At 42.8% G+C, this 9018-nt stretch overlaps 1 pseudogene; it reads right to left on the bottom strand.

Annotated features, from left to right (window-relative positions):
* Window positions 1–7333: 7333 nt before the first annotated feature.
* LOC102011915 lies at window positions 7334–7834 on the bottom strand (annotated as a pseudogene).
* Window positions 7835–9018: the final 1184 nt, after the last annotated feature.

Genomic DNA, 9018 nt, shown 5'->3' with positions numbered 1-9018 from the left:
GTGGAGAACCCAGCAGTTCTGAGGGACGTAGAGTAAGTCAAAACAGTAGTGCACCTGCAGGTGACTCCCATCTCCAGGTATTTGGGCACCAACAGTTGACAACTTTTGCTGATGGAGTGTGCGTTTATGTGTGACTGACGATACCAGGCAAGGAGGGGGCAACCTTTTTTCAGCACTTAGGCATCCTCCTTCTTTCTCTGCTCCTGCAGAACCTCTGGATGGCTTTGTTTTGTTTCAACATCTTCAGTTCCTTAAGCCATGGAGATCTTGAGTAATCCATTCATCTGCCAAGTGACAATTCTCCTTTGGCCAAGCTTTTCAACTTGGTCTAGAAGCTTCAGAACAGCTGGGAAATTTAAGATATCTCTTTGCATAGTATCTTGGTGCATAATGATGCACAAATACTACCAGGTGGAGCGTTCAGCCATGAATGTTTGGAATGTAGAGATCCAGGGCCATTAAGTTTGGAACTCAGAGACCTGGGTACATCTCATTCGAAACTGAATTCAAGCACCCGTTCTGTATGTATCACAGCACTTGAGAGTCACACATGATGGTGTATTCGTGACCAGATTTGCACTGTGCAATGGACACGTGTCCTTGTGAATGCGTAGTAGTGGGCAGAGCCTGTTTCTGCACTCACATGGAAGAGGCCTTCAACACTTACCCTTTGTTTCCTGAAATGTATGACCAAAAAGCCAGGCCTTGCTTGGTTTGGAAGGACAGGCATTAGTGTGGGGTGCTTCATCATTCTTTGCTTCCTCTTTGAGCTCTCTATGGGAGTAACGTGAAGGAGTAGTACACATAGATAGTCTGAAAGAACTGTACAGATCCACTATTACTTGGATGATGTACATGTGTTTGGGGTAAAGCGAGGTTTTATTAAGTAATGGATGAGAACAAGCTTAATGAGTAATAGGTAAATTTCTTAGTCTTGCAAGCACAGGAGTATTGAAGTGTGAGAATCAGTGTGGTGCTCAGTGACATGACCAAAATGAGTGATGGATTATTCTCTCCATCACCAGCACTATTGGTGAACAGTGGATTTCTTCCCTCCTTGGCTTCCTCTCTGCATTGGAGGTGGTTTTCTTCCAATAGGGGATGCTTTAGCTGAAGCATAGCCACTCCATCCTGCTTCTCCTTGTCCAGACATCTCTTTAGACAATGGTAACAGCCCAGGGGAACTTTGTCACTTAAATCTTTATGCTGTCATCCCTCAAAATCTTGGAGTCATAAGTTTCTCACTGATTTTCCTTTATGCTTTTCCTTTATGCAGAAGTACTTGCCAACTTTGCCAAATATCACAGAACTGGCACCCTTCTAAATGTTTACTCAAGTTCATTATAGCAAAATTCTAGATTTACTATACAGTATAGCTAAAAGGCCACCAGTTCTGCAATGCAGAGAGAAGGCATTGCATCATTACAGAAGGCTGTGGATGGTCCTTGGAATCTTCTCAACTTAGTCCTATACAGTGCTACTCAGTTGAAAACTTGATTTCTTTTACAATTTTGGAGAAGATGGTTGTATTTGTCTGAGGAAGATGCCTGTGGTTGTTTTTCACCTGATGTGGAATTTGTAAGTGGAAACAAAATTTTGCTTAATGTTTTTGTCCTTGAACCATTTGCAAACAGAAGTGTTCATGAACTGAGCTATCGGTATATTTTCAACCGAGTCATCTTTAGTTTTGTTACACAACTGTACAAACTTAGAGGACACAATGTTTCAATAAATACATATTTGCCATCAGGGTAATTAGTATATTCATTAGCTCTAAACTTTGTCTTTGGAACCTTGGCCTTGCTGCTTGGAAATACACAATGCATCACCACTGACTGCGTCAGCCTGCAGAGTAACGGGGCCCAGAACTTACTCCTCCAGCTGTGACTGGTGACTGTGGAGCCCTTCTCCATTTTCTCCCCACAGCTCCCCCTCCAGCCTCTGGCAGACATTCTTTCTCTACCTGAATGAACAACGTTCTTGGATTCCACGCGTGAGGTTAGTCTTACGCCCATGGACTTTAATATAATGTCCTCCAGGATTATCTGTGTTGTTGCAAATGACAAGATAAAACCTTATGACAGAATAGTACTGCACTGTGTAACTTAATCACAACCATCCATTCACTTAGGTCGAATAGTGCTGCCATAAACATGGGAACGCAGGTGTCTCTAACATACTCCTTTCCTTTGGTATCTACCCCGTTAAGGATAGGGTCATATGGTAGCTCCATGAAGTCTTTGAAGAAATTCCATGGTGTTTTCATGATTGCACAAGTTTAGTGTTAAAGGTTCATTTTTTCCCCGCATCTTTGCCAGTACTTGGCTTGTTTCACAGAGATAAAAGCAGTTTTAACTGAATGGAAGTGATGCCTCATTGTGGCTTCATTTTGCTTCCCTAATGTTTGTTGAGGAGCATGTTTTCATTCCTGTGAACATTTCTTTTGGGAAATGTCTATTCAAGTTCATTGCCCATTTTAAACTTGTATTTGCCTTTTGCTGCTTCTGAGCACCTTCTTTATTAATTGTCAGATGTATAACTTTTCTATTAGAAAATATTTCTAATAGAAATATTTTCTATTCTAGATTGTATCTCCAGCCCACCTGTTTATTGTGTAGAACTTCAGTTTAATCTCATTTGTCTGTTTTCTTCCTGTGCTTATGGGTTCTCATCCAGAAAGTTTTTGCCAGCCCAGTGTCATGAGCACTTGTTTTCTTGGATAGCTTTAGGTCTTACATTTAGGTTACATTCTGAGTTTCTTTTTGTAAATGGTGAAAGGTGGAGATGTAGCTTCTGACATTTGTGGGTACTCAATTTCCCCAGCACCGTTTGTTGAAGAAATGGTTCCTCAATGGTTCTTGTCCCCTGTGTACCAAACAAGTTGGTTGGAGAAGAGATCTGTCAGCTGTCCATTCTGTTGTAAAAGTATTGTGCTCTGCTATGTAGGTCTCTGGGTCTCCTCCTGGAAGGGAGGGAGGGAGCAGAGGAAGGAGGGCTTCTTCACAGCTGTTTTCCCATTATCTCAACACTAGCATCCCTGCTAATCTCTTTAGCAAGTCATCTTTCACTCTTACAATCTTTTACCCTTACGACCTTATAACCTTCTACTTAACCATCTTCAAGTCTCTTCAGTCTGTTTCCTTTTTGCTCACAAGTCTTACTGTAATTCTCACCAGAAGTGGCCAACAATACCCATGTGGTAGTTGGAAAGCTTTGAGATTTAGTCACCGCTTATATAACCCCTTCTGCTTTCCATAAAAGTCTAGGACATGGGCACAGCTCAGTCTAGTTTTTTGCTGCTTTGTGACAAGGGTAACCCTTACAGCATGCTCAGATCTATCTGAATAGAGTATGTTTTATTGTCCTCATCTTCTGAGCCCTTAGTAAAATGGTGCATAATGCATCACTTACAGAGTTCTGAGCTTTTTTTAATAGCCCGATCTGGTAAAATCTTCCAAACTCTACCCACTACCAGTTTCAAAGCTGCTTCCACATTTACAGTTATTAGCACCCCTACTTCTTAGTACTAATTTTAAGTTTTAATCCACTTTCCATTGCTAAAACAAAATACCTGAGTGTGAAGAAAGGCTTGGATAGCGCACAGTTCTGGAATCCTAAAAACATGGCTTTTTGTTGTGCTCAGATCCATGAGGTCCCTAGGCCGACTGCACTACAATGGGGGTGTCCATGTGGGGGTGTGAGGAGACAAGAGCCAAAGAGACTTGCTCTTTCATAACAGTCTACTCCCTAAGCAGTCAGGGTCTTGTGAAGATGGCATTCGCCCCTTTCAAAGGCAGGGTCTACAGTGATGAAGACTTCCAACTGAGGATCTGGTCTCCAGACTAGGAAACTGGGGAACAGACTACATCCAAACCACAGTGGATGGTTGTATTGATACATATTTGAAGAAATTCATGATCATGTTAACAAGAACAGAAAAAGCATTTGGTACAATACAACATCCTTCCTGATAAAAGCTCAACAAATTAGTATAAAAGGAAAGTATTTCCATGTGATAAAGGCCATATGTAGTAATCCTCTAGCTAACATCATACCAAATAGGGAAAAGCTGAAAGCTTTTCCTTTAAGATTGGGAACAAGAAAAGAATGCCCACTTTTACCACTTTTATTCAACATGGTACTAGAAACCGTACGTAGCCAGAGAAATTAGATAAAAAGCATCCCTGCTGGAAAGAAGTAAGTTTTGTCCCTGTGTGTGGGTGACATAATCTTACATAGCAAACCCCAAGGCACCACTAATTATTAGAGCCAAGGCAAATCAAGAGTTGTAGGACATGAAACTGAAATGAAAAAAAATCACCATTGCTTCTATCTGCCAACAGCAAACTATCTGAAAGAAGAAAATGAAGAAAGCAAATCTACTAGCAAATAGCTACAAGAAGATACCTAGGAATAGCTTTTGCTGCCAAAAGAAAAAAATTCTATCTTTATTAGTAAGTCCAGGGGCTTCTCCCTGCTTTTACACTCTTCAAGGAGCAGATGTCTCCTACATCTGGAATTTGAGAATAAAATGATGTGGAAATTGTGTGAGATTGAATTCCCTAAAAAAGCACAGTGGGAGACAGAAATTTTAATGCAGAAGTTTTTCTGGTGCATGTGCCTTGGCAGCAACACTAGAAAGAGTAGAAGGAGGAGGAGAATTGGAATCTGATGCTCTTACAACAGATGTTGCAGCTGGTCTCATAAGCTGCTCTGGAGCCCAGAGACCTCCCGAGCATTCTGAATTGACCTACCTGGGCTTTTGTCTTCCTCGCCTTTAGGGGTTGGATGTGGTTTCCCAGGGGAAAAGGATCCCATCAGGCAAGGTAGCTTCTACTGGTGTGAGGGTAATTCCCAGAGGAGGTAAAGATCTTGGCACTTGGAGTCCAAGGTTTATCCATGGCCTAGCCCAAGGTGCATCTCACGAAGGGCATGCATCACTTGTCCTGGAATAAGCAGCTTTTGGTTAAGACCTTTTGTCCTGTCTGTCATCTTCATCTGTGAAAACTCCTTTGCATCTCGGGAGGGTTCCAAGGCTCTCAATTCCAGAACCATGGTTTCCAACCAAGAAAGGCTCAGTTGACGGACTTGCAAAGGCTCCTGAGTGAGCCCAGACCAATTTGCTTTGTCTTGGTGAGATGGAATCAACGGATGCAATTGTGCTGAAGGGTGTTGAGTGTTGTTGCCAGATTTCTGGGACCTCTGTTTTGTCAAGAGAAATACCCCCAGTCTTTTTGGCTGTTGCCCAACCTTTTTCACTCGAGATCGCTGTAGCTGTAAGGTCTTACCCAAGCTGGTAACACCAAATGAAACAAACTAGTGGATCAACCAAACCCGAGGAATATAGCATGGCTCACAAATGGATTCTGTTTCTGCTGTGGCCACTGAACTCCTCTGCCTTGCTGACAGACATAGCTGGAATGTTTATCTGCCTTCACTTGGTCTCAGGAATATCTCAGTGATTGAGGGATGAGGGAAAATCAACAGGCCCTTGCTCTACAGATCACTGAGGCTCAGGGTCTATAAGCCCTGAGGAGATATGTGGGCTTCGTGTGGACATGAGGCCTTAAGACGGAATGCCGGAGGCCTGTCTCTAATCAGTAGTCACTCTGCAGAGCTTCTCAGGTGGGCATGGTCCGGGATTTCTGTGCATGGTGTCTTGGGGTGTTCCGCCTCCTGACACTGGCCTGCAGGAGTGTCCACATGCGCTCTGCTAGGAGTTGGCCACTGTGATGGGCCGGGCAGAAATGGTGATTATTTCCTAGATATAACTTGAGGAATTTGTCTTGAATCTGCTCAGACCTGGGCTTGAAATGAGGCTGAAATGTGAATCATCCTAGAATAGCAAGTGACTAATGCCACATGTTCTTTATTCCCGTGTTCCAGCTGTATCTCAGGTAATTCGGATGACCTGCGACAGCTGGTGTATCAGGGCCAGTGTGATGGTGCCTGTGATAAGGCCATAGTTCCCTTACTGTGAGACAACAAACTGATGTCTGGGGAGAGTTGTACTCCACGCCATGCCACACTAATATCCAGGGTGGACAGCAAGCCGTTGCTCTACCATGTCCTGCCTCTGCTTTGCTGGCACACATACCTCCCAGCGCAGCATAGCCCCAAATGCAGCATTTGATAAAAACTAAAGAAGCAGTTTATAATAAGAATGTATTTGAAGGTGGGGAAAGGAAGGAACAGATATGACAGACAGCTACCCTGGTTGAGTAGGGAGCATTCAAAAGTGAGTAACACCTGGATTATTGTCTGCAGTTGAGATCCTTGTCCAACTAGGCTCCTGGAATCTGATTGGCTTCCTGGCTTGTCTTTCATCCTAACTTGGAATGTTTTTCTGGCCATGTGACCTTTTCCTTGTCCTTGGTGGAGGGAAAGCTGATGGATGGGGGCCTTAAGGGCAAGTAGTTGAGGTTTAAGGATTAAAGGGGAAGTTTTTCAATGTTAATCTTGCTCCCTGGGAGCTTCCAGGTCCTGAGTTCTTGGCCTTTGTCTTCATACTTATTTGAAATTAAAGAGACAAGCTGTCTTTTTTTTTTTTTTTTTGGTACCAGGGATTGAACTCAGGGCCTTGTGCTTGCCAGGGAGGTGCTTGTGCCACTGAACTATATCCCCTGTTTTGCTAATTTTTAACTAAGCTCATGAGGCCTTCATTCTATCTTTCCCCTACCCATGGGGTCCCCTGCCCCTACAATATACTTGAATATCACTAGGTATCCAGTTTTGCAATACATACTTATGTTTCATGTAGAATAATAGTGTCTGTGAGGGGTGATTCTGACAGTGGGCCTTGAGATTCCTGAGCTTTCACTGTCCTATAGAGCTCGGGTCTTGACCTCATAGGGTGGGCTCTTTGCAGTTAGGTGGTTTTGCATTCTAAATGCTTTCTGTGGCTCCACAGGGTGTACTTTACATGTCTAATAATAAATGTACAAGGAATGTCTAGGAAGGGAGACTTGGATTTGGTAGACTAATGTCTTGAGCAGATGAAAGCCAGGGCCACACTATAATACTTGGAGAATGGAGTGAGCATTAGAAAAGCTAGACATCTGTGACATATCTGGAACAACCATCTCTTTGACACTGGGTCTGGATTACTCATGGTGACCTCAGAGGGGAGGTCAAGGGATGGGTTCTTAAAATGAGATTTATTAAATATAATCAAGAAATAAATGCAGATTTTTTCAGATATGTGTATGTGTAGTATGTCTGAACTGAGTGATGTTGTGCTTAAAAAAAAGATTTCTAGCAATGATAGTTCATTTGGAACTCTGTAGCCACTTACAAATGGCCACTCCAGTACTTTTGATTACTACAGAGGGTACTACCCACTGTGCCAGCTTGGTACGTTCTTAAAGAAAATCTGAAAGCTACAAGTAAAAACCACCACATCTATGGTGTTTTTACTGCTGTGGGTCCTGATTTTTCTATTGGAACTGCTTTTGTGATAAATATCTGAGCTGTAACCCCATCCTAAAAGTCCACTGAGTATGAGCAACAGCCCATCCAACTCATGGTAAGGCAGACTCCATTCTCCTATTACAGAATATGATGCTTTCAGGGAGGTCAAGTAAGACATAATACCAAATGCTCAGAAAGATGTCCAGATTTTCCTACTTTTTCTTCAAATAACCAGAGTCATGGTGGCAAACATATCTTGTCCAATAGCTGTAGAGTTTCCCTGAAGGTGGAAGGAATAACTCCTTTCTATCCCCGAAGTGTTGGAAGCTAACAAAAACGGTAGACTTCTGATGAGGATCACTCCGATGATTATGAACAAGGTAAAGAAAGCATCTTAAGGGCTATACTTTTCCTTGAGAAACATTCCAGCAGAGATGTAGGCATTAGGCAGCTACAGGAGGTAACTGGTAGTTGTGAGGGACCCTGTCTGGAAAGCACAGTACACAAGAGTCATGGAAGTAGAACCTCTGAGAATGAAGAAACATCATTCACCTTTAGGACCTATAAACCCAGTTTGGCTCTGTATTAAACTAGGGATAACTAGCTTTTGGAACACACCAAGATGCACTAATTTCTACAGCATGGCTGTCTTGCACTTTTTAAAGAAAGTGTGGACACTGAGAAAAGGAAGACAATGTGTGAAACAAGAAAACTCCAGGACAGGGTACTTGTTTCTTGGCTTTCGGCTCCACATGCAAGCCAGGTGAGGGAGGACAGTGCCGGCACTTGCCATGGCTGGGTGGTGAGGTCCAGCAGTGGTAGACCAGGCTCTCCCAAATCGGCAGACTCTAGGGCGCTGTCCTCAGGCCCCATCTCAAGGCCAGTGCACTGTGGGAACAGGTTTTTGCTGCCAATAAGGACTGATTGGTATGAATAGTGATGAAGATAATTGTCCAGAGCTTGAGGTGTCTTCATGGAAAATGAGGGAACAATACCCTTCTCTAGATTTTTATGAAATTATTCAAGGAACAAGTTACTGTCCAGCCCTTAAGTGTAGATCATCAGGATTTATTTTGTGTGTTCTCTGCCATTTATGATAGTTTACTTCTGTGCTCTGGTCCGTGAAGAATCTATATTGATCTATATTGATTGAAGAACCTATCCAGGGTCTTGTACTTGATGCATGAGAACACTGTCTGGGATGTCTTTGTGGTGTTTGACTTTATATATTGTCATTACACTTTTGTATATGGATCTTCATTTGTCTGACAGTCTTAGGAACACAGAGATCCAATGGAAGAGGATCAGGTGCTCTGGCGGGGGCACTCTTAGTAGTTAACACATTGTATCATAAAATACTTCACCAGATGGCATTTATTCCTTGAAGCATTGCCTGTGTTTCTTCTCCAGAATTGGCTCGTATGGCTGATAGGTTCCCCACTCTTACGTTCGAAGACCTCTATTCCTCTCATGTGAACTAGGACATTTTTGGTCTCCTTTCCGTGTTGATTCCAACAAAGTTACAGATGAAAATCCAGAGTGTGTGGCTGGACATCTTGGTTCATTTATCTCTGAACTTGTGCTAGAGACAAATGAATTGGGTTCATT

This window comes from Chinchilla lanigera, unplaced genomic scaffold (genome assembly GCF_000276665.1).
Source record: "Chinchilla lanigera isolate Chin_1 unplaced genomic scaffold, ChiLan1.0 scaffold00148, whole genome shotgun sequence".
NCBI classification, from domain to species: Eukaryota; Metazoa; Chordata; class Mammalia; order Rodentia; family Chinchillidae; genus Chinchilla; species Chinchilla lanigera.
Note: the sequence above shows the minus strand (reverse complement) of the source record. Positions and strands in the feature narration are given on the sequence as shown.